Raw genomic sequence first — 26,766 nt, 5'->3', positions numbered from 1 at the left:
TAAATCAGATTTGTTCTTCTGTGGACAGGACGTTCCTGGGCAATTTTCCACTTTGTCGGGTAGATGCCAGTTCCTGTAGGGAAGGAAGGGATTTGACCTTATTATTATTGACTTTATTATTTTACCTTTCAATAGTGCGTAGATGGAAGGTATTTAGTAACTAGATTTGAAGTTTTCTCAGCCAGTGTAACTTTGCAGTTAGGGTAACTTGTCACTAAACAGTTGGTACTAAAATTCAATTGCTAGCCACATGAAAATAAAAATAGGTTTGCGAATACCACTCTCGCCCCTTTTACATTGTAATAGTAAACTCTTTGCAAGTTATATTCTTTTGCATAGGTTCGGGGTTTTGAGCCTGAATTTATTTTTAAAAGATTTTTTTCCCTTCTGTTTTTACTCATTGAATGAATAAATGTTCTTGACAGCTATCATCAAATTAATTTTAAATGGTTTTCAATGAAACACTGGTTTTTAATTTCAACCTGATCCAAATAGTCTAGTGTATATAACCATGCAGGTCACAGAGCATGATGTATTAGATAATTATGGAATTTAAAGTAATTTGTTTCGCTTTGCATTTGTAAAAACAGCACAATAGGGATATTGCAATATTCATTAAATTTTTGTCTGCATCGACATACAAAGAAATAAGTACTACTTAATATTGTTAGCATTTCTCCATCGTATTTGATAGCACAAACCCCTAACATGAACTCTTCGTGAACAGAAAACAAATAGCTTGCAGAACAAAAAAACAAAGTTATAGACATTTTCAGTTGTAGTTGGTTGACTTTTGGAAAAATTTGACTATTTGGAGGGATGGAAATATCTATGTGTGCAAAAGGACCATTATTTGTAGACAGCACAACTCGCCACTGCTCCTGATTGATTAAATATATTGAATATAACTTCTCCTTATTTGATTTTCCCTCACATGTTGCAGTGCAACTTGTAGATGGTACACTGCAATCATGGTGTGCTCGTAGTAGGGAAAGTGAATGTTTGTTTCAGGTGGTGGGTAGGATGCTGTGTCCTGGGTAGAGCAGCTTCATTGCAACTGTGCCCATCCAGGTAAGCCTTAACTCTCCCATAATATTACTGACAGGTTGTCTGGATCACAAGTGAAGTTTCTGATACCCTTGTAGCCAAAATCTGAAAACAGTTCATCCATTGTTATAATACAGCAATTTACTGAAACAGTTTATCAAATGATTAATACAAGATGATAGATCTTGCAGATCTGTAGTACATATGACTTTGACTGTAATACATATGACATATGAGTTTAGAGACGCTTGTAATGGTAAGCATTTTCTTCGTCCTGCTCCAAAACTTCCCGTTTCTCATTATTTACATGGTTTATTATTTTACTCCCATGTTCATGGTGTATTGCCTAAACAAAACAAAAGTGTGACCCATCTAACAACTACTGTCCAATCTTCAACTCAGGAAGTTAAGGATAGTATTAGATTAAAAGAAGAGGCTTACAATGTTCCAAAAAACAGTAGCAAGTCTGAGGATTTGGAATATTTTAGAAATCAACAAAGGGCCACCAAAAATATTGATAAAAAGAGAAAAAAATAGAATATGAGAATAAACTAGCCAGAAATATAAAAACAGATTGTAAGAGCATTTATAAGCATATAAAAAGGAACAGAGTAGCTAAAGTAAACATTGGTCCCTTGGAAGCAGAGACAGGGGAAGTTATCATGGGGAACGAGGAGGTGCTGGAGGCACTGAACAAATATTTTGTGCCTGTCTTCATAGTAGAAAACACAAGTTCCATACCAGAAATAGATGATAACCTAAGGGCTAAAAAGAGTGAGAAAATTAACATCAGCAGAGATCAAGTATTGGAGATACTTAAGGGATTAAAGCATGGCCTGTGTTCTAGGGTTCTAAAAGAGCTGCAGAGATGATAAGTGTAGAAGCACTACCCAGGCAGACTTGCACATCTGTCTGAATGCTTTCTGATGTTCATTTGGCATTACCACTGTTAGTGGAAGGGTTGCGGACCTGGCCACATTCCGATTAATAAAATTAATTAGCTTATAATGATTTTAATATCTGAACTATTCTTAAACCACCAGACCAGCTTTTGTTCTCTGATTTGGTTTCAATTTCAGTCCCTTTTAACTATTAATATTCCTAAAGGGGCATGGAGCGGTGGTGGGGGGGAGAAAACTTCTTATCATATTCTGAAAGCCGGTCAGGAAGCGCAAACTTGAAGTGTAGAAGCTATTAACAGTAAGTGCTACATGATACCCAGAATCCATAGGGTGTAATGCTGGTCAAAATAGTTCTTGGAGAAGCTACTATCTAATTATAGCTTAAACTGCTCTCCTGCGGTTATCCAATTTTGTCAGCATCGAAAGGCTGCTTTCCATTATGTAAAAACAAATGTTCTTCTGTTCAAATGACTCTTAGGTGTGTTTCTTGATGCTGCAATCAATTTTAACTCCTAATATGTAAAATTGCCGAGAAACCTGGGCTTGCAGATGGTTTGCGCAATGGCTGATTATTTTTTGCTTTGACGTCAATTTGATCCTCCTTGTTAGAGCAATTTTGAAGTTATTGTCAAATAATATACCTGATAGTCAGGCAACCATTAATATCCATAAATTTAATTTTGCACCTGTGTAATCAAAATAGAATATCTGGTGGGGACTGGAGGGTTCTGTAGAATGGACTTGGCCCTGCCTACTCTGACCTCCAACATGGGAAAATTGTGGAACAGCTTGAGGGGCTGAATGAATGCTCAGCCGCCGAGCCAGATACTGAACAAAGGGAAGGAAGAGGTTTTGTACAGCGTGCTATTTTTTTGTTCCAGGATTCCAGTAGGAGTCGCAATGTCAGGTGCATCTTGTGTTTATGCTATTTTTTTGTGCAAGTAGGAGGGATGACCGGTTATCCCAAACCATTGTCACAAAGGTTCCTGAGAACAACCTGGGAGCAGTGATGGGAATAGATCTCCGGCCCATCCTTTTGACCATTAAAGAAGCATGCTGTAAGAAGAATTGGAGATGAAAAAACTAGGATCGAAATAACATGGGTTACAAAATGAAGTACACATAATTTGATGTCCGATTTACATATCCATATCTCTTAATATTGTTACAAAGTTTTATGAAAAATAACTATGTAAATACTTGCTGAAAAGCACCGATTGCCATGTTGCCTCAGTCTCTTTAAAATTCAGTGACTTGAAACCGGAGATTCAAGATGGTTGAAAATTTGCATCACCTGTACGTATCAAATTCCAAAGCCATTAAGTGGAGCCAATCTGTCTGAAAAACCCCATCAGAGAGAATTACCATGAAGGAATGTGAATGGGATTATCATCTAACCTATTCACAGAATACCCAGACAATTACCTGGGTGGGGATTACGGATTAGATGTATCACCTCAGACAATGAACTCTGGCTGAGAAAGAAAGTCACCCAGCCGTAATCTAATCAAGTCAAAACCACCCACCTGGAATATGCCAGTCATGACCATGTTTGGGTAACTGGTCAGATGAGAGAGGATCACATGACAAGCCAACTAATACTCTTGTGTTTTAAGAAACTGTTTTCTCCAGGCCAGAGAGGGAAGCAGAAAAGACACAAAAGTGGCAAGACCCCTGGTGTGGGCCTTCTTCCTTCTCCTCCCGACTATCGTGCAAGCTCCCACTTTGTAATCTATTTTTGTATATGTGATCCTGGGTGTATGTGTTGAAGTGTTTTTATTATTTTACTTGGGTTGTATTAAGTACAATAAAAGCTATCCTCTTTTTAAAAAAAAACGCTCAAAGAAACCTGTCTGTCTCTCTTATAGTCAAAACAGCAAAACTCACTGAATTGGCAAGCGTATCCTTGGAAAAAAACCTGGTGTGGTCAGAAGAGGAGTGGGAAAAGGGGAGTCATACCACATCTCCTCACCTGATCATAACAATATATTGATATAGAGAGGTATTACTAAACATACTACTAAATATAGATTGTCTGTGTGTATGAGAAAAGGCTGGCTAATGTAGAGGAACAAGAGGAAGAATTTGTGGTTCAGGTTCAGAAGACCATAAAAGCTGCACCTTAAATGGATGAAGCTATAGAAATGTTGATGGAATACTGGTTTTATGGAAGAGAGATGTAAAATATAAAAATCAAAATATAACAGTGAGTCTATACAAATTCGTAGCAAGATACAGTTGAAATATCTTGTGCAGTTTTGGACTCCACGCTGAGGGACCTGAGGCAATACAGGGGGTACCGTGCCGATTCACTAGGTGCTGCCTGGCATGAAGAAATACAAACATGAAGAAAGACTTGCAAAATTGGGGCTCCTTTCATTAGAGAAGAGAATATTAAGAGATGGTTTGATGGAGGTGTTTAAATGTATGAAAGAAAAGGACAGAGTAGATGGAAATGAACTGTTTCTAGTAGTTGAGTCTAAAACAAGAACTGTAGTTATAAGATTAATTATGATCTTGTTGAATGGCAGAGCAGGCTCAAGGGGCCAAATGGCCTACTCCTCCTATTTCCTATGTTCCTATGTACAAGGGATTTAGGGCAAAAGATTTTGAAGCTGTTGAATGCAGAACCACAACTGGTGGTTGAAGGGGAGACAATGTTAATATTTAAAAATAGATTAAATTGGTAGTTAAAAGTAAAGGGAATAAAGTGGTATGGGAAAGAGCATGGGGAAATGAAATTAAGGCTACTGCTTGTGTGGAGGATAAAAGTCACCATTTGTTAAGCCAAATGGCCTGCTTCTATCTTATAATTTATAAATAATTCTATGCAATACAGTAAATCTGTAACACAATGTATAGTGAGGGGCAGTGGATGATACAGTGATTGGATGCTATCATTTCATTAATGACCTTGGTGAGCCCAAACTGATGATATGGAAGTCTCTACTATTTGGCCATAAATACCAACACCTCTAATTGAGTAGCAGATTGTCAGAACCGAAATACCACATGATGGCTACTGTGAGAATTGGTGAAAATATCATTGTTATGATCCTAGCTGATAATACTGGACAAGTCAGATCCCAGAGTGAAACCTGGCTTGCTAGATCCTAACTTTATTTTTAGAAACCGTGGAGGTCAGTTACTGAAAACATTCACAAGAGTCTGTCAGTATACTGTTAACACAAAGAGTAAAATGTTTATTAAACAAGAAAAAATGAACTATATTACACTAGATAAAAAGGTTTGAAAGATTTCAATACAGATACCAGAAAATGATTCTAACTCTCACTATTTCTTTTATCCCAGCAACTCTTACAGACACACAGCCCCAGTGAAGATTTACCATTCGTTCAACACCAAAGTTTCTTGCTTGGGATAGGTCATTATCGAAGAGTTTTCTTCCGGCAAACTACTGAGCCTTCACTAGATGCTTTTCTTCAGTTCGTGTATCTCCCTGAGACACCTAAAAACCGCAATGTAACTTCACTATTACTTCAACTTCAGAGCAAACACATGAGTTCCATAAACTCACTTCCCCAGCAGATAGACAGGATTTCTTATTAGAAAGATTAGACTTTCTACCTGCACTCTCTGGTATACACACACTAACTGAACTCCCTTCTGTGTTTCCCGGTCTCTGTGTCTCTGGACCCCTTCCACTAGGCAATAATACAGTTTTTTCCACTTTATTTTTAACTTCACTAAACTACTAACCCCTTGGTAACCCATCTCTGCACTTCAAGAGCTGTAAAACCTCATTAAAAATGCACGTATACAAACAGGGCCCCAGAATTCCTGGCACCCAGCTCACAATAACCCCTAAATGAAACTAAAGCCAGGTTTCATCTTTCTTGCTGAAATACAAAATATAAATTGAACTTAAAACTATACATTGTTCCTAACAATCACAAAAATGCAAGATAGCCCATTCTTCGAGGATAAATATACCTAGTTTCCCCAATATATATGTATATATACCTCCATACATATGTACATAAGAACTAGAAGCAGGAATAGGCCACTTGGTCTTCAAGCCTGCTCCGCCATTCAATAAGATCATGGCCAATCTGATTGTAATCTCAACTCCACACTCCCACCATCCCTGATAACCTTTCACCGCCTTGCTTTTCAAGAATCTATTGACTTCTGCCTTAAAAATATTCAAAGACTCTGCTACCGCTACCTTTTGAGGAAAAGAGTTCCAAAGACTCACGACCCTAGAGAAAAAATCCTCCTCATCTCTGTCTTAAATGGGTTACCCGTTATTTTTAAACAGTGAACCCTAGTTCTAGATTCTCCCACAAGAGGAAACATCCTTTCCACATCCGCTGTGTCCTCAGGATCTTATATGTTTCAGTCAAGCTGCCTCTTGCTCTTCTAAACTCCAATGGATACAAGCCAAGTCTGTCCAACCTTTCCTCATAAGACAACCCACCCATTCCAGCTATTGGTCTGGTATACCTCTTCTGAACAGCTTCCAATGCATTTACATCCTTCCTGAAATAAGGGGACCAACACTGTACATAGTACTCCAAATGTGGTCTCACCAATGCCCTGTATAACTGAAACATAATCTCCTTACTTTTGTATTTAATTCCCCTTGCTATAAGCAATAAAATTATATTAGCGTTCCTAATTACTTGCTGGACCTGCATACTAACCTTTTGCGATTCATGCACTAGGGCACCCAGATCCCTCTGTACTTCAGAGCTCTGCAATCTTTAACCATTTAGATAATATGCTTCTTTTTTATCCTTCCTGCCAAAATGGATAATTTCACATTTTCCCACATAATCCATTTGTCAGATCTTTGCCCACCCACCAAACCTATCTATATCCCTTTGTAGCCTCCGTTTGTCCTCTTCACAACTTAGTTTCCTACCTATCTTTGTATCATTGGCAAATTTAGCAACCATACCTTCAGTCCCTTCATCCAAGTCATTTATATAAATTGTAAAATGTTGAGGCCCAGCACTGATCCCTGTGGCAAACCATTTGTTTCATCTTGCCAACCAAAAAATGACCCATTTACTCTGTTTCCTGTTAGCCAGCCAATCTTCTATCCATGCCAATATGTTACCCCTACACCATGTGCTTTTATTTTCCATAATAACCTTTGATGTGGCACCTTATCAAGTGCCTTCTGGAAATCTACAATACTTCTAATTTTCCTGAGTTCCTCCCTTCCTTTCATTTACTGATTTACAGCTATTTCTGGGATGTTACTTGAATCCTCTATAGTGAAGACTGATGCAAAATACCTCTAATTCATCTGCCATCTCCTTATTTTCCATTATTAATTCCCCAGACTCACTTTCTATAGGACCAATGCTCACTTCATTAACTCTTTTCTTTTTTAAATACTATAGAAACTCTTACTATCTGTCTTTGTATAAATAGCTAGTTTTCTCTCGCACTGTAATTTTTCCCTCCTTATTAATCTTTTAGTCATTCTTTGCTGTTTTATATTCTGTCCAATCTTCTGACCTGCCACCCATCCTTGCGCAATTATATGCTTTTTCTTTAAGTTTGATACTGTCTTTAAATTTTTTAGCTAACCATGGATGGTGGATCCTCCCCTTGGAATTTTTCTTTCTCTTTGGAATGTACCTATTCTGAAATATCCGTTTAATTGTCTGCCCCTGCATCTCTATTAACCTATCCCTTAACCTGATTTGCCAGTTAATTTTAGCTAGCTCTGCTTTCACGCCCTCATAATTGCCTTATTTGAATTTAAAATACTAGTCTTTGACCCACTCTCTTTCTCAAACTGAATGTAAAATTCAATCATATCATGGTTGCTGCTACCTAGGGGTACCCTTCACCTATGAGGTCATTAATTAATCCTATCTCATTGCATAATACCAGGTCTAGTATAACCTGCTTTCTGGTTGGCTGCAAAATGTGCTGTTCCGAGAAACTATCTTGAAAACATTCTATGAACTCCTCACCTAGGTTAGCTTTGCCCATCTGATTTTTTCACCAATCTGTAAATTTACCCCCCGCCCCCCGCATGATTATCGCTGTACCTTTCTATAAGTTCCCATTATTTCTTCCTTTGTACTCTGTCCTACCATGTGGGTACTGTTAGGGGCATGTGCATCACTTCCACAAGTGACTTCTTGCCTTTATCATTTCTCATCAATACCAAAACCACTTCTACTTCCTGGTTTCCTGAATTTAGGTCATTCCTCTCTATTGTGCTAATACCATCATTAATTAACAGAGCCTTTTCCTAGCTTCCTGTCCTTCCTGAATGTCGTGTACCCTTCAATATTCAGGCCTCTATGATGGCTACTAGGTCATGCTTGTTTATTTCTATTGGAGCCATCAATTCATCTGTTTTGTTTCAAATTGAAAAATTGAGGATGTGATACTGGAAAATATGGTATTCTCTACAGCCATATTTTGCAGTCTCACTGATGTATAGCTTAAAGCTTCAAGTGACTTTGAAGACAAAAAATCTGTGTGGCAGGGTGAATTCACATGTGTTTCAGGACTATGATCAGCTATTATGTCTGCAAGTCGGCAGCATAAACATATTTTGTCATATTTTCAAATTATACTGAATTCAAAAAAATAGATCACTAATTTAAGAACTAAATATGTGGGCACGTCACAGTCCCATTCACAAAACTTAACAGGTAAACTATTTAAATATAAAAACAAAAAGCTAAAAGCTACTGCGGATGCTGGAAATCCAAAACAAAATAAAAACAGAATTACCTGGAAAAACTCAGCAAGTCTGGCAGCATCGGTGGAGAAGAAATCAGTCAACGTTTCGAGCCCTCATGGCCCTTCAGCAGAACTGAAGCATAGTTTCAACAAGGGAGAAATATAAATTGGTTTAAGGTGGGTGGGGGGGAAGAGACACATTGAGGGTGTGGTGTGAGCAGATAATCAAAAGATGTCAGAGACAAAAGGGTCAAAGAGGTGTTGAAGGTGGTGGTCTTTGTCTGAGAAAAGTGCTAATTAAGAATGCAAGACAGGATATTCAAAGTACAGCTCTAGTGGGGGTGGGGTGGAAAGACTAAAGGTTTTAGTTTTAGATTTAAAAATAATGGAAATAGGTGGGGAAAGAAGAATCTATATAAATTATTGAAAAAAAAGGCGGGTGGGGGGGGGAAAAGAAACGGGGTGGGGATGGGGGGAGGGGGAGTTTAAGATCTAAAGTTGTTGAATTCAATATTCAGCCCAGAAGGCTGTAAAGTGCCTAGTCGGAAGATGAGGTGCTGTTCCTCCAGTTTGCGTTGGGCTTCACTGGAACAATGCAGCAAGCCAAGGACAGACATGTGGGCAAGAGAACAGGGTGGAGTGTTAAAATGGCAAGCGACAGGGAGGTTTGGGTCTTTCTTGCGGACAGACCGCAGGTGTTCCGCAAAACGGTCGCCCAGTTTGCGTTTGGTCTCTCCAATGTAGAGGAGACCGCATTGGGAGCAACGAATGCAGTAGACTAAGTTAGGGGAAATGCAAGTGAAATGCTGCTTCACTTGAAAGGAGTGTTTGGGCCCTTGGACGGTGAGGAGAGAGGAAGTGAAGGGGCAGGTGTTGCATCTTCTGCGTGGGCATGGGGAGGTGCCATAAGTGGGGGTTGAGGAGTAGGGGGTGATGGAGGAGTGGACCAGGGTGTCCCGGAGGGAACGATCCCTACGGAATGCCGTCAAGGGGGGTGAAGGGAAGATGTGTTTCACCCCCCTTGACGGCATTCCGTAGGGATCGTTCCCTCCGGGACACCCTGGTCCACTCCTCCATCACCCCCTACTCCTCAACCCCCACCTATGGCACCTCCCCATGCCCACGCAGAAGATGCAACACCTGCCCCTTCACTTCCTCTCTCCTCACCGTCCAAGGGCCCAAACACTCCTTTCAAGTGAAGCAGCATTTCACTTGCATTTCCCCTAACTTAGTCTACTGCATTCGTTGCTCCCAATGCGGTCTCCTCTACATTGGAGAGACCAAACGCAAACTGGGCGACCGTTTTGCGGAACACCTGCGGTCTGTCCGCAAGAAAGACCCAAACCTCCCTGTCGCTTGCCATTTTAACACTCCACCCTGTTCTCTTGCCCACATGTCTGTCCTTGGCTTGCTGCATTGTTCCAGTGAAGCCCAACGCAAACTGGAGGAACAGCACCTCATCTTCCGACTAGGCACTTTACAGCCTTCTGGGCTGAATATTGAATTCAACAACTTTAGATCTTAAACTCCCCCTCCCCCCATCCCCACCCCGTTTCTTTTCCCCCCCCCACCCGCCTTTTTTTTCAATAATTTATATAGATTCTTCTTTCCCCACCTATTTCCATTATTTTTAAATCTAAAACTAAAACCTTTAGTCTTTCCACCCCACCCCCACTAGAGCTGTACTTTGAATATCCTGTCTTGCATTCTTAATTAGCACTTTTCTCAGACAAAGACCACCACCTTCAACACCTCTTTGACCCTTTTGTCTCTGACATCTTTTGATTATCTGCTCACACCACACCCTCAATGTGTCTCTTCCCCCCCACCCACCTTAAACCAATTTATATTTCTCCCTTGTTGAAACTATGCTTCAGTTCTGCTGAAGGGCCATGAGGGCTCGAAACGTTGACTGATTTCTTCTCCACCGATGCTGCCAGACTTGCTGAGTTTTTCCAGGTAATTCTGTTTTTAAACTATTTAAATAACTTGCCCACTAATCTCCCTCCCCACTTGTCCCCACAGTATTTTGGGCAACACAAGCCGCAGCTGAAATTTTAAACATGTCTTTTCAATCAGTGTAAATTAATATTTAGTATTACTTTGATTCATGTGATGTTCTTAAGAAAGAAAGAGGTTTATTGTTTACAAGTCACCTCTAGCAGTAGGATTTCCGTACCACTGCAAATACTTTGTAATGTGATTAAAAATGTTTCTATGCATGTGATTTTCCCTGTTCTTCCTTGTATTGTTTAATTGTTTTTCTTTCGCATATTAAGAAAAATATCGAAATGTTAATATATCCATGAAAGGTTAGCAGTTAACAATGTGGGTTCATGCTTTCCACGATGTTCCTGGGTTCTTGTAACATTGACCATTTAACATTTTCTTGCATTCTGTCCTAACTGCTCTTAGTCCCACTCTCCATGTACTCTGTTTCCTCTTTCCCCCCCCCCTGCTGTTTCTTTGCTTCTCTAAAACCAGCTTCGATTGATCTAGTTACTAGGGTTGGAACAGCAGAATTGAAAACTGGAGCTATCTGAAATAGCAGATATTTGATGTGCTGCCAGCACAAAGCAATCTTATATATATATATTTTTTTATATTTATATATACTGTGTGTGTGTGTAGGCATTTCTCCACATAAATAGAAACATTTCATATTTGATGTCAGGGTAATTGTTTGCAGTCTTCCCGATTAGACCAGAGGATTGAGTATTGCTGCAAAGGAGTGGTCAGAGTTATTTCTTGCAAACTAGAAGATTTTCAATTGACTATACATTAAGAGAATGTCTCTCCTGGTGAAGTACCTGGTTCCGCAATATTATGTGTATCAAATGAGATTTTACCTGGAAGCCCAGCTAACATTCAGTGAAATTAATTTGTAACTCCTTGCGGCTCCTTTGAATGAAACATTGATCGAGTTCCAGCATTGCAGCTTTTTCTTGGAGTATGTGCTTAGAGAAGATGGACACAGTAATTGCCATTGCCTGGGTCACATGAATGTTTCTGCTGTTGAAGGTAGTAGATTAAAAGTGGTAGTAGCTGCAGTGTTAGACAAAGATAACTTTGGAAAAAAACAAATTTCCTTAGAACTTCCTTCTTTTCCAAAGAATCAAGAGCAATGTTTTGGTGTAATGGTCACATATCAGAGTACTGGAAGTACCCAAAAAGAAATAAAGCATGTTTTGCTTTCGGCTTTCTGGAAAAGAACAAAAATTGGTTCCTATGCAAAATGCTTCCTATTGCCTAAATGGTAAACTGTGCACATATTGGATATGATCATACTTAACCCCTATCTATCCAAACCAAAGTTGGTCACTTAGTTTGATGGTTGTGGTAGTGAGGGATGTGCTAGACTATTAATTTACAGCTTGTGATGGAATTTACTGCTGCTGATGGCTAGCCCACAGTGCCTCATGGATATCCAGTTTAGAGCTGCTAGATCTGTTCTGAATTTATTCCATTTAACTTGTTCTCAATATGAAGACTGGATTTGTTTCCACAAGGACTGTGAGGCGGTCACTCTTAGCAATAACTGTTATTGAAGGATGCATCTGTCAAAGATTGATCAGTGAGGACAGGATCATGTAGGTCTTTCCCTCGTGTTGGCTATCTCATCATCTGCAGACCCAGTCTGGCAATTATGTCCTTCGGGACTCTGCCAGCTCGGTCAAAAGTGGCGATATTGAACCATTCTTGGTGATGGGTATTGAAGTCCCTCACCAGGGTACATTGTGAACTTGTTACCCTCAGTGCTTCTCCAAGTTGTGCTGAACATGGAGGAATACTGATTAATCGGCTGTGGGAGGGTGCTCGATAGTTATAGGCAGGAGGTTTTCTTGCCTGTGTTTGATTTGATGCTATGAGACTTCATGGGGTTTGTCGATGTTGAGCACTCCCAAGGGCCTGACTGTATTCCACTGTGCTGCCACATTGGGTGGGTCTATCCTGCCGGTGAGACAGGAGATACCCAGCGATAGTGATGGAGGAGTCTAGGATGTCAGCAGAAAAATATGATTCCGTGAGTATGTCGCTGTCAGGCTGCTGCTTGCCTCGTCTGTGGGACAGTGCTCTCAATTTTGGCACAAGTCTCCAGTTGTTAGTGAGGAGTACTTTGCAGTGTTAACTTTGCTGGGTGCGCCTTTGATGTGTCTGAATCCAATGTCTGTGATGAAGCCGAGTGATCTGTCCAGCTTTATTCTTGGGAGTTTTTCATTGTAGTTGAGTACAACTGAATGGCTTGTTAGGTCATCTCAGCGCACAGTTAAGAGTCAAACACATTGTGGTGGATCGGGTATCACATATAGGCCAAACTAGGAAAGGATGGCAATCCGGTCGATTCCGAGTCATTTTACTGATACTGGCTTTGTTTAATTAACTGAATTTAACTTCCCCAGCTTTCCAGGTCAATAGTTCAGACCTCTGGTTAAATAGTCCAGTAGCAGAACCACTATAGTATATACAGCACAGAACCAGTCCATGCTGGCATTTGTGTTCCACTCAAGCCTCCTCCCATCTTTCCACTTCTAAATCTATCATCATAACCCGATATTCCCCTCTCGCTCACATTCTCGTCTATTCTCCTTTAGTAGGGATTCCATTATTTTTCCTACCACTGATTTATAGCTGACTCAGATACCTCAAATAAAGGTAGACTCTCTCAAAACCGGCAGCTTTGAGATCGAGACTGTGCCGGATTTTGGGCTGGGCGTTTTGTCCAGTGGATGGTTCAGGCCAGTCCAAGTCGGGTGAGGTTAAGGGTTGCCCGGAGCATCGGAATAGACCGGTGCACAAGTGGTGAAGGGGATAACAAACCTGGCATCACGCAGCGCCTAACCGATTATCCAGGTAAATCAATTTTATTTGGGTAAAATAAAAAAATGATGCACGGCACATTCTAAAAATGCCCGTTTTTGCAACAACTCCAGTTCTTAGCTGATTTTGAGAGTGTACCTGTAATCCTATTTGGAATCTGATTTTAGCGGTGCACTTAGTTTATTTCATAAATCAATTACAATAAGCAGACAATATCTTTGTCTACAGGTGAACAGCCTTTTGAAATAACCTGCCCACTCAGTTCTTGCCTCTGACAAACCTCATCTTTCTATATCCTACCCTTTTTTTTGTTTTCCCCACTCTTGCCTAATTTGGAAAATGAGCCTCCAACCTCATCACCAAGGAACCCTAGTAATCTATTTAGCACATTCGGAGTGATCATTAATATACTTCTAACAAAATTAGACAGCCCAAGAGAGACAAGACCGAAGCAAAGATCGTCAAGACAGTTTTCACAGGAAGATGGTGTTAGAAACAGAGGATCAAGTTAGTGGTTAATCACATTGCAAACTGATACTAAATAAAATCCATGAGAACCTTGCAAAGGTAGAAATAAGGAAGTATGCCAGTCCTGTATTGGGTAAAAGAAATCTGCTCATTGGTGCTCGCCATTTGCCTATGAAGTTGACCCTTGCAAGGTAAGCTTTTACATACTTTTTGCTAAAAAGGATGTAAAGTTACCTTGTAGGCTGGTCTACCTGATGATGGGGAGCCCTGCTTGAACAGCAAAGTCCATTTTAAGAGTAAACAAGAGGTTCTGCCCCCATTCAGAAACTCCTTTTAAGATTTAGACAAGTTTCTGGTCCTTCCAATAAACTCCTATTGAAGTTTAGGAGTAGGGAAAGTACAGTAGGAGGACCCTGGGTTTTCAGGGCCACTAGGATGATTATGAAACTTAAATTGAAAATGAATCCCAAGTGATGACTTCTGTTGATTGGCTAATCTTTTCCATGGTTGGTGGAAGGTAATTTCTTTTAATGAATGAAGGAAACTTCGCAAGATAAAGAATTTCAAAATTCCAAGGGTACCATTTTCATAATTAAGCTGTTAATATTTCAGGAAGCACGCAAGTGGAAAATTCTCTTCATTTCATCATAGGCATTATAAAGTGATCTCTTAGGTTTAAATTGCTCCTCACTTTTATGTTTCATAATTCCCATTGAGTGTCTTTCTCTGTGCGTCTCCGGTTTGTACTGCACTGCAGTTTCTGTGCCTACAGCATTGTAACAAATGAAGAAGTCAGACGAAATGCCAACAGCAAATAGATTTTTATCTTAAATTCCCACTGCTTCTATTGTAAGATTTACAACATTGAAGAAGCTTTTCTGTTTTTTTTTCTTCTCAGGATCATTAATTCTTGCAGTTTAAAGATGGTATTACTTCTCTTAAAGCCAAAAAACCTGTTTAATAAGTCGAGCTTGAAATTTACTGATGGTAATGAGATTTCTCATAGAACATTCAGCACTAAATTGATGGGTCTAAATAAGTAAAGTCCAAATAATTTGGATTTGTGGTAATATATCATGCCAAATACTTACCCAAAACAGAGGGTTTTTTTGTTGTGGTGCCTGCACTAGGAATTTCCATGTAGGTACTGAAGGTATTCTCCATGTTCGTGAAACAGAACTTTCTTTCAGGCTTCCGTACTATTGCAGACCTTTTTCTGTCTGTACAATTGATCGGGATTGGAAGAGCATGAGAAGACTGTCACACATGTGGATCCTTGCACTCAGCCTACATAGTGTGCAAAAGGAAAAAACCCATTTCGTCATTAGTGTTCTACAACAAGTATTAATACTGTTTCCAAGATTAGCTTGACATCTATCGTGGGTAAACAGTTATTTGGATTGATCATAATTTAGAAATGTCTCTGACAGTAAAAAAATTTTAAAATCCACATGACAGGGGCAATTGAAAAGCAGCATGAGCTTAAGAAATCTTTTGGAATTCCTGAAGATTATAGCTAAGTTAGTGGATGAAAGCAATGTAGTTGAGCCACGGTGTCAGTATGGTGCAGAAGGAGGGCCATTTTGCCCATCAAGTTCATGTCGGCTCTCTGTAGAGCAATCCAGTCAGCCCCTTTTCCCCCTCTATCCCTATAGCCATGCAAGCTTATTTCCCCCAAGTGCCCACCCTGTTTCCTTTTGAAATCAGTAATCATGTCTGTTTCCACCACACTCGTAAGCAGCAAGTTCCAGATCATTATCACTCACTGTGTAAAAAAGCTCTTCCCCTCGTCCCCCCTGCATCTCTTGCCCAAAACCTTAAATATCTCTGAGTCCTTGTGCCATCAGCTAATGGAAACAGCTTTTCCTCATCTACCTTAATTAAACCTGTCATAATCTTGTACCCCTCTAACAGATTTCAAGTTGACAGGGAAGACAGCTTTGGCTGGCACATCCAATTATGTCTCTAAGAAGGAATGCTATCCTTTATTCTGAGAGGGATTGAGCATAAAAGTAAGGATGTTATGCTTCAGTTATACGGGGCATTGGTGAGACCACACCTTGAATACTGTGTGCAGTTTTGGTCTCCTTGGAGGCGGTTCATAGGAGGTTTACTAGATTGATACCCGGAATGAGTGGGTTGTCTTATGAGAAAAGGTTGGACAGACTGGGCTTGTTTCCATTTGAGTTTAGAAGAGTGAGGGGTGATTTGATTGAAGTTTACAAGATCCTGAACGTCCTTGACAAGGTGGACATGGAAAGGATGTTTCCTCTTGTGGGTGAGTCCAGGACTAGGGCGCACTGTTTTAAAATTAAGGGTTGCCCTCTGAGGACAGAGATGAGGAGAATTTTTTTCTCAAGTTGTGCGACTTTGGAATTCTCTCCTCACAAGGTGGTGGAGGTGGGTCATTGAATATTTTTAAGGCAGAGGTAGATAGATTCTTGTTAGACAAGGGAATCAAAGGTGATCAGGGTTAGATGGGAATGTGGAAATCGAAACACAAGAAGATCAGCCATGATCTTATTGAATGGCGGAGCAGGCTTAAGGTGCCGAATGGTCTACTCCTGTTCCTATTCTTATAGTGAAAACTGGCAGATCTCTTTGTGACAGATGGCTAGAGATCTGTCATCCCCCTGCTGAACCTCAACCCTTGAAAGCTGCTCCTCTCCATCATTGCCATGTTGCGGTTGCTTGGCTTTCGTTCCATAAAACGAACCCACTGCCCATGCATGATAGGTTACATATGCAACACAATGAGCATGGATTTGTGTGTCAGAAGATTTCTAACAGATCTCCACTCAATCTTGTTTGCTTCAAGGAGAACAGTCCCGACTTATCCAACCTAATGTTCTTGCTAAAATTCCTCACCCCTTCAGGACTATTCAGGTATATAAATCTCGTCTACACCCTCTCAAAGACCCTCAGATCCTTTCTAAAGTGTGGTGACCAAAACTGGGCGCAATATTCTAGTTGTGGACCCAACATAGCTTTATGAAGTTACAACATAACATTTTTTGTATTCAGTATCTCCTTAGTTATGAAGCCCAAGATTCCCCCAGGTCCCTCTGTTCCTGCACACACTTCAGAGCTGTGCCATTAAGTCAGTATTGCCTCTCCCTAACTAACTCTTCCGTCAAAATGCATTACCTCACACTTCTCTATATTAAATTCCTTCTGCCCATTCTGCTAGCATTTCTGTGTCCTTTTGCAGTTGATTGATTTCATTCTGAGAGTTTCTCGTACCTCCAAAGTTTGGTGGCATTGCTAAATTTTGAAATTTTACTCTGCATTTCAATATCCAAGTCATTTATATATATTAAAGGAAACACTGGCCCTAGGACTGACACCCAGAACACCACTGTCTACCATCCTCCAGTCTGAAAAACAAACATTTACCACAACTTGCTGTTTCTTGCCCCCTCTCCCATCTGCGTGCTCACCCTCTTTCTTCTTGCCCCCCCTCCCTCTCTTCCTGCGGGCCCCCTCTCCCTCGGGCCCCCCTCCCTCTCTGTCTATACTTCTCCCTTGCTCTTCTATCTTTATCTTTCCCTTCTGCCTAAAAAGTTTTACTTTTCGAAAAAGCTCTTTTATACATTTGATTGACAAAGTAAATCTTTGCAAGATCATTTCAACCATTCACTGATGTGTTTTGTTGTGGGGGCTTCCCTTCTCTGTGACAGTACCCCAGCAGGGATATGTCAAGCACTTATAATATCAACAAATTCTTAATTGCTTGACAGAAGGGCCAGATTAGCAATTAAATCAGCTGCAAAACTGTTTATTTTGCCATGTTTTAAATAGCTGTAGGAAGATAACCTAGACATGATTCAATCCTTTAGGACTATTCATGATGACACTTCACTTTGGCAGTAAATTACAACAGGGAGGATAGGACAAGATAAAGGACAACCACCTCGCAAAATCAGATTTCTCATTCGTCTTTGCCAAGCCTGATGTTTCTTTTCATCCCAGGCACTACGTAGAACCAATTGCTAAATGTGAGGTACAGAGCTACCTTGAGGTGTCCATGGTTCTTACCATTAACTCTTTGTTTTGCCAGAGTTCAGCAGGAATGTTGAGAATTGGGCATTTTTAGGGTGCAAGCAAGACAATTACGTTTAGTTAGCTTCAGTTTAACTATTTGAAGCTACAAGAATCTAAATTGAAAGCGCTTGGTAAAACAGGAACTAATCAAGCCCAGAGCAGAGAACCTTTCTGATGTTTGAGGAGTGCAATGTACGGATTATAACACAAGAAATAGGAGCAGGAGTAGGACATAAGCCCATCATTCAATGACCTTGGGCTTCAATTCCATTTTCCTGCCCACTCACCATATCCCTTAATTCCCTGAGAGAGCAAAAATCTGTCTATCGCAGTCTTAAGTGTATTCACCGATGGAGCATCCACAAGCCTCCGGGGTAGTGAATTCCAAAGATTCACAACCCTTTGAGTGAAGTAATCTCTCTTAAATGATCGACCTCTTATCCTGAGATAGAGTCCCCGTGTGTTAGATTCCCCAACCAGCGAAAACAATCATTCACCGTCCACTTTATCAAACCCCTTCAAAATTTTGTAGGTTTCAGTGAGGTTGCCTCTCATTCTTCTAAACTCCACAGAATCATCATGAATCCTTAGTGTATCTGGGACGACATGTTTGAACTGCCAAAATGAAGAATGTTTTGAACAACAATTGGCCAGTGGAGGATGTGGAAGGCTAAGTACCATGGGAGAGCAGGGGTGAAGGATTTCTGAATTGTACTCTCCAGAATGTGATCAACAGTAGGTATTAGTAAACAATCCAGGACACAAGAGCAGCGTGGAAAGGAGAGAAGTGAGTTTCCATTAACTGGGGCAGTAGAGGGAGACTGGATTCACAGATACAGGAAACTCCTGAGTGCAGGGAATGTCCAAAGGATAGTTGGTATTGGACAAGTATGAGGTGGACAGTGGCAGACACTGGGTGAGATGGTGATGTTGAGGAACACTGCAGCATTGTGAGCAACTCCGAACTCGGGAGTGAAAATTAGATTACAAGAACTGAAGTGAGGCCGTTGTGGGAGATTCTGTCATCGGGTGTAGATTCCTTTTAATGGGTGTGAGCAGTTACTTCCCTGTGCCATGGTGAGGCATAATGAAAGGCATAGTCAGAGAACTTGTGGAACGAGAGGGAGAGTGGTCCAAAGTTGTGCTGCGTGTTGATGCTGTATGGAAGTATGTGAGAGGTTGTGCAGAGGAAGATTAAGGAATTATGTACTAGATTGTAAAACAAGACTTCAAGTGTGGTAATCGCTGATTGTTTCCTCTTCTGCTGACTGAACAGATTAAGGAGGAACTAATTAGGAACACCCGTGTGCGATTGTAGTTCTGATGCTGGAGGGAAATATTCACAATCTTGGAGTATTTGAGTGAGTTGTATAACTAGGAAGGATAATACTGAATGTGCAACCACCTTCTGACTCAACGCCAATGGTTTTCTCATAGAGAAGGTAAGCTGGACAGTGGTGGTGGGTTAAACTAAGATGAAAGAGGGTGAAGAAAGGTTAGACTTGAGACTAGAAAGGAAAAGCAGAATTAATTGCAATAGAAGTAGACAGCTTAGTTGAAATAAATAGCAAGAAAATACTTTGTGAAAGAGATAGAGAACAATGAATCATTGAGAGACAAACATCATTGTGGATATCAAGTTATTAAATGACACAACCAGGGGCAAAAAAAAAACAATGTTCCAAAAAATTGGACTTGCGATTTTGAGATATGTTATGTGAATGCACAAAGCATTCACTACAAAACTGGGGGATTCGAAGCATTAATAACTATGAAGGGATATTATTAGTACCTATAAACAGAGATGTGATTTATATTTGGACAGGACTGGAAATGTAATATTCCTGGTTATAACATTTTCAGGATCAAGGAGGAGGATGGGATGGCACAATTTGTGAAGGATTCTGTCACAGCACTAAAACAAGACAGACTCCATATGAATAGTGATAAGAAATAGGGAAATGGTACAATTCTTGGTGAATATTACAGGCTGCCAAACAGTGCAGGTGGGGTAGAGGCGGATATCTGCAAACAGTTCATGGGCATTGTAAGAACAAAAGGCAATAATGGCCTTTCAACTATCTGAACAAAGACTAGAATAAATCAATCCATGTGGTCAAAGTTGCGTGGTCGGAGTACACTTTTTAACATGAATCTGGGACTGATACCTAGATCAATACATTCCTGCTTCAATGAGGAAAGATGCATTATTTGATCTAGTTCTGGGAAACTAAGTAGGGAAAACAACTGTGGTATTAGGATGGCAGAGCAAATAGGAAATAGTAATCACAGCATAGATGGGTTCAATGTAAAAATAGAAAGCAATGTTGAAGTGTCAACCATGAAGGAGCTGGATTGGACAAAGGCAGTGCTCAGTATGATAGAGAGGTCTGGCACAAATTAACTGGGTAGAAAAGTTGGTGAGCAGGTTGTTACATCAGTTTGAAATCTTCATACGAGGTGGATAGATAGAGATACCAAACGCAGACTGGGTGACCGCTTTGCGGAACACCTTTGGTCTGTCCGCAAGCATGACCCAGACCTCCCTGTCGCTTGCCATTTCAACACACCACCCTGCTCTCATGCCCACATGTCTGTCCTTGGCCGTCTGCAATGTTCCAGTGAAGCTCAATGCAAACTGGAGGAACAGCACCTCATCTTCCGACTAGGCACTTTACAGCCTTCCGGACTGAATATTGAGTTCAACAACTTCAGATCATGAACTCTTTCCTCCATCCCCACCACCTTTCTGATCCCTCCTTTTCCAATAACTTAAAATTTAAAAAAATATATATATGTTTCTTTTCCCATTTATTTCCATTATTTTTATATGTACTTCCATCCATTGTTTTATCTCTACCTTTTAGCCTATTTCGATCCCTTCCCCCCACCCCACCCTCACTAGGGCCATCTGTCACTTGCTCATCCTGCTTTCTACCCTTAATGTCATCGTTAGCACATTCCTCAGCTAATATCACCACTGTCAACACCCCTTTGTCCTTTTGTCTATGACATCTTTGGCAATCTCCTCTTTGCCTCCACCTATCACTGGCCCTCTATCCAGCTCTACCTGTCCCAACCCCTTTAAACAGCTTATATTTCACCTCATTTCTATATTTCTTAGTTCTGATGAAGAGTCATATGGACTTGAAACATTAACTGTATTCCTCTCCGCAGATGCTGTCAGACCTGCTGAGTTTTTCCGGCTATTTTTGTTTTTGTTTCAGATTTCCAGCATCTGCAGTATTTTGCTTTTATCTTAGCGAGAAAGACTTGTTTAAAAAAAATAGAAGTAACAGAGCTCAATGTGGGTAAGTTACTGGATGTTGATTGCATGCAAATCAAAAGAGATTTCAACTTTGAAAGGCTCGCAGTGGGACTGGAGAGAGGGGAATTATACAGTTGCTTGAAGATGAGGTATGAAATGAAAGTTGCCATAGTCCCAGAGCACCATAGGCTGCTCTCTCATTAGAGAGAGAGAGACAACTGGTGGTGAGTTCAGGCAAAGCTGAGAAGGCAGGGCCTTTATGAATGACCTCAGCTGGTACAGGAATTGAACCCACGCTGTTGGTGTCACTCTGCATCACAAACCAGCCATCCAGCCAGCTGAGCTAACTGACCCCCAAGGGAGCAAGTAGGAGCGCATAATTGAATTCGGTTCACCTGTAGAAGAAAAAGACTTGAGCTGACTTGATAGTCTAAATTGCCTGTTCCTTTGTTGCAATGCTGTATGATTCTGAGCACTGTTTGAGTGACTGTCAGAAGAAATGAAACGGTAAACTTGAGTTTGTTGAATCCAGGCTTTAAAAAATCATTTTTTTCCCCCCTGCCCTGCTCCCCCCGCCCCCCTCAAGTGGGGATTATAGTAAATGTGAACAGGGCTGACGGAATTGATTTCATGTATTGCAACTATCTACTTATTTTCTGTTTTGGGTTCAAGTTGTACACAAATCCACAGGAAGCTCAGGAGAAACCTCTTTACCCAGAGTGATGAGAATTAGAATGCTCTACTATGGTGAGTAGTTGATGCAAATAGTACAGTATTTAAGTGGTAGCTAGATAGACATGAGAGAGAAAGGAATTGAATGGTTTAGATGAGGAGGACTGGAAAGATGCTGGCCAGAATTTTCCGGCTGACATGTGGGTGGCGGAGCCTGCATGTCAGTGCTTAAAATGTTGCGCGCTGACATCAGCGCGCGGCATTGCGATATTTCGGTCGGCGGGCGCGCTCAGCAGCATGGCGTTCGCCCGCCATTAATTGAAGGCCTCGTTAAGCCCCTTAACTTGCCAATTGTCCTGGATTTTGAGGGGCCCGTGCAAACTTCGGGTTGGAGCATGGGCCCAACGGGCAGGCGGGTAGGAGATTTTTTAAGAAAACTCATGCAATGTCTGGATACGTGGACTCAGAGGGGTTGTTCATGTTTTCAACGAAGTTTTAATTGCTGAAAGTGTTTAAAAGTTGCCTGTGTGATTGTTGGTAGTTCTCATCGATTTCCAAGAGCTTCTTGTGTACTTTGAACCCAGTCTGCAGACAGTAAACTTTCTCAGGCCTGCAGCTTTCTGGAGGCCTCCATTTACCCTGGGTATGGGTTCTGACTCTCCACTGGCGGCAGCTCCCCTGAGGAGGGAGGGAGGGATAGAATAAGGAGGAGGCCAGGACTGGACAATCAGCCTCCAGGGGAGCCACCTTTGGGAGGCCAGGCATGGGCACAAGGGGCACAGGGCCAAGAGGTTGTCCAAGGTGGAAGGGGCCGCAGAAGACGCCACTATCCTGCTGCCAGGGTTTACAGGCGGCGAAGCAGCTGCCTCAATATGTCTGAGATGCAGTGCCGAAGGAGGCTCCGACTGTCAAGGGAGACAGTCAACTATATATGTCAGAAGATTGGCCCTGAGATCTCCCCTAACTGTGTGGGTGGACACCCCATGCCAGCGGCTCTCAAGATCACAGTTGCCCTCCACTTCTATGCCTCTGGCTCCTTCCAGGGCTCGGTGGGTGATCTTTGCGGTGTCTCCCAATCAGCTGTCCACACGTGTCAAGCAGGTTATAGATGCTCTGTTCAGACGGGTATCCACCTTCATCCAGTTCTGCTGCGACCAGGCAAGTCAGGCACAGCGAGCCAGAGGCTCCGCGGCCATTGCTGGCTTCCCCCGTGTCCAGGGTGCTATAGACTGTACACATGTGGCCATCAAGGCGCCAGCAGGTGAGCCCGGTGCCTTCGTCAACAGGAAGGGCTTCCACTCCATGAACATGCAGATAGTGTGTGATCACAGGATGCTGATTCTACAAGTCTATGCAAGGTACCCAGGCAGCTTCCACGATGCCTACATCCTCAGACACTCCCAGGTGCCGGGGCTCTTCAGTGCTCCAGCCCGGCTGGATGGATGGCTGCTGGGTGACAAGGGCTATCCCCTCAGAAGGTGGCTCATGACGCCCCTCCGCCATCCAAGAACAGAAGCTGAGCATCGGTACAATAGGAGCCATGGCACCACAAGGGCTGTGGTAGAGAGAACCATCAGTCTTCTCAAGATGCCCTTCCGATGCCTGGACCGCTCGGGGCACACTCCAGTACCCCCCAGATCGCGTCTCTCTGATAGTGGTAGTCTGATGCGCCCTGCACAATCTTGCGCTGGAAAGGGGGGATGCAGTTGACGATGAAGACCTTGATGCACTGGACGAGGTTGCACATGATGAATCTAGCAGTGCCTCGGAGGATGAGGAAGCACAGGGCAATGATGAGGAGCAGAACGACGACCCACAATTACACCAAGGAGGCAGGGAAATCCGGGACCATTTAATCCAAAGAACCTTCAGCTAGCTCCACACATATGGATCAGCAGAAACAGCATTGCCTGGTACTTCCACACGTGGCACTTAGGTGCCACATCTTCCACCAGTCCTATTGGCCTCTCTGGCCTTGGCAGGCATCCTCTGGCCAGTGGAGCCTGTGATGGCTCCGCCTGGGAGGGAGTGGCCAGTTCCTAAACTGGCACCTCCCCAGTTGTCGCAGCCTCAACGAAAGAAACATTGACTGGCAGAGGGGCAGAGGAGCTGCTGCCCTCATCCGGAGCGCCCTTAGAGGAGCTCGCAGCGACGACAGGCAGCGTCTGCGCTGACGTGAGGTCCCTTTCGACCTCTCTGCTCTCCGCAGATGCATGGGCACCGAGTGCCGACGCTTGGTGTCCACAACATCTCCCACAATGGGAATGACCACCCGTGGCCAGTACCACTGTGAGGGCTTGCAGGTCAGAGCGTATCCCAATCATAAAATGTTACATTTGATTGAAGTCCCTCTCTATGAGAGTTGCCAGTCTCTCTTGGAGGAAGCTTGAAGCTCTGCTCTGAGGGTCAAACCTTCACATGCACTCTGCCTGGACTCCTCCGTCGCAGAGAGCAACTGAAGCATTCCCTCATGCAACCCTGCCAGATGCAAACACACTTCCTGCCGCCTGTCCTGCAGCTGCTACACTGGGGACAACTCCAGAGGCACGTCATCAGTGCCGGACTCAGCATGTGCCTCGTCCCCTGCAGCCCTCCGTCTGCTGGAGCCATCGGCACTCTCTGCCTCTACCATCTCCTCCAGCGATTGTGATGTGCCCTCTCCACTGTGACCCAGGACACTAGCCGACAGTAAAGTCCCCACCGAGGTGTGTGTGTCTGCGCTGGTGCCTGGCTGGATGAAATGATGTGCCGCAAGTTGCACATGTTGGCCCTCAGGTTTGGAGGGGGGGCTGCGGGGTTGAGGTGCGGGTCGCTCTGGTGGCAATGCTGAAATTAACAACAAGGACAGTGTGTCAGTTAGCGTACATTCAGTTCAACCTTTCATCCCTTTCGCCCCCAGCCTCTTAAGTCACTCACCCTTCAAGACCCTAAGGAGACGAACATTGGTGAGGTGGGAAAGAAAGAGTCAAGAGGAGCCCCAACCATTAAACGCACATGCAGACAGGCTGGTCAGATGGCCTCAGGAATGCCACATGGCACGTTATGTACCATAGGAGTGGGGAGAGTGTGGAGGTACCGACCTGGATGCATTCTGGCCTGGATAGTTGCAGGGCTGAGGAAACATCGCAAACAGTTGCGACATTTGCCGTGGATCAGAGGAGATTGAGAGGTCACATTATTGGCCTTCATTCCGTTAGGAGCATAGACCAGGTGTGCAGAAGGCAACATTTCCCCTTGGCGCAGGGATGAGTAACGTGGTGGCATTTATTTAAGTTGAGTGCCATGAGGTTCACAGCTGAGGTGCTGAGGACCTTTTGGACAAAGTAATGTGGGGCGCACTGGCTGAAAGGGTGCTGGAGGTCCCAAACCCCCTCAGATTCAATAACTCTTTGGCTGTGCAGCAGCGATCCAATGGCATGTTAGACCATGGTGATCGTGGTCACAAATGGGATACGGTGACTTTGGAAGGTGGTGGAGATGCGAATCCTCAAGGGGACGAGGGTCCCTCCTGTATGACCCACACGTCAGAATGTCTCAGTCTGTGAATAAGCATTGTCTCAGATTAACGATTGCAGCAACCATCAGTGGTTTGGATGGTGGGCAGACAGAGTGGATGGGACTGTGGACCTCAAATACCTGGCCACTGGACCCCAGCCTCGCCGCCCCCGGCTGCCCTGGCCTCCTGCCTCCTGCCCAGCTCCATGGCCCGTTCTTCAAAGGTTGTGAGGCGCTGGAGGAGGGCGTGACCACCTCCAGTCCTCTGGTGCTCCTGGGCATTGTGGTGACTTTTTGCCTGCAAAACAGAGAAGAGGATTTATTGGAGCTGATCGCTCATGTAGTCTACACGCGCACGTCACACCCCAACCACAGTGGCCCATCTGAGGCCTCCAGCGGCTCCTGTCCACACTAGTGGTGATCAGTCCCCAGAAGATAGTACGGCTGGTCCCAACCCCCTCCCCCAACGGACACCTTGGACACATTCGGCGTCCATCACTTTGAATAGCACACGGGTCTTAGTGCCCATGGAAAGGAGGCACAACCAGGTGCGGCGCCAAAACACCTTGAGGCTCCCCTTCCACCATCTCATCACCATCAATATGACATGTGTTGGAGTTCTGAGTATGTGTCTTGCAGCCTCCCCTGCAGGTTGCCCCCAGACTATTCAAATGCCACAAAGACCAACATATGCTGCGGGGAGAACCCTTCTTCATCTCAACCACTAAGGCTGATGTAAGCATAGTCAGTACCCATTTGCCCACCCAGCGTGCGCCAGATGCCCTATGCAGTAACGACAGCAAGACATAGTGGGGGGGCTCAAAGGCTGCCTTCTGGGTCAAATGGCTAAGACCGACATGGTACTCGCCCGTCCAGAGCGCAGCAAGTCATTGAATCTTTTTCTGCACTGGATGCCAGTGCGCTGCACATCATCATGGGCACTGACAGCGACACCCACCTCCTCCCATGCCTGGCTCGTGACATGGGGGGGCCCTCCTCCTCCCATCCTCCGGATACAGCAGGTGCCGACGGATAGACACCTCCTTGGAGGAGGACAGCAAGGCATACATCTGAAAATCAGGGGGCACAGTGGTCCCCCGCTGGCCTCTCCTGCAGCCTGCCCCCCTCCTCTTGCTGCTGTCCAATCGGTCCTCCCTCTCTCCACGAGTGGCCATGGTGCACTGCCTTGAGCAGGCTGCCTGGCCACTCTTTATACAGGCTGCAGGTTCCCCATTGGAACCGGCAGTCTGAGGCAGCCTGCCCACGCCACTATTTTCCCGTTCTCCACGGGAATCGCTTACCTGCTGGGCCGGGCCTCGATTGGCCCGCCCGGGGAAAATGGCGGCGCGGCCCATTTCTCCAGGGGCAATC

The 26,766-nt window shown here is 43.3% G+C and overlaps 1 protein-coding gene and 1 long non-coding RNA gene across 2 annotated transcripts in view; both read left to right on the top strand.

Annotated features, from left to right (window-relative positions):
• Positions 1 to 26,766, top strand: part of stxbp6 (syntaxin binding protein 6 (amisyn)) — a 263,495-nt gene that overhangs the window by 136,795 nt on the left and 99,934 nt on the right. The gene's annotated exons all lie outside the window — the stretch shown is intronic.
• LOC144693524 (uncharacterized) lies at positions 2,836 to 6,159 on the top strand. Its single transcript, XR_013579561.1, has 3 exons — positions 2,836 to 3,065; positions 3,818 to 3,951; positions 5,262 to 6,159. It is a non-coding gene; the product is annotated as an uncharacterized LOC144693524 (long non-coding RNA).

The sequence above is a fragment of the Cetorhinus maximus genome, chromosome 18 (assembly GCF_964194155.1).
Source record: "Cetorhinus maximus chromosome 18, sCetMax3.hap1.1, whole genome shotgun sequence".
Taxonomy (NCBI): domain Eukaryota; kingdom Metazoa; phylum Chordata; class Chondrichthyes; order Lamniformes; family Cetorhinidae; genus Cetorhinus; species Cetorhinus maximus.
Note: the sequence above shows the minus strand (reverse complement) of the source record. Positions and strands in the feature narration are given on the sequence as shown.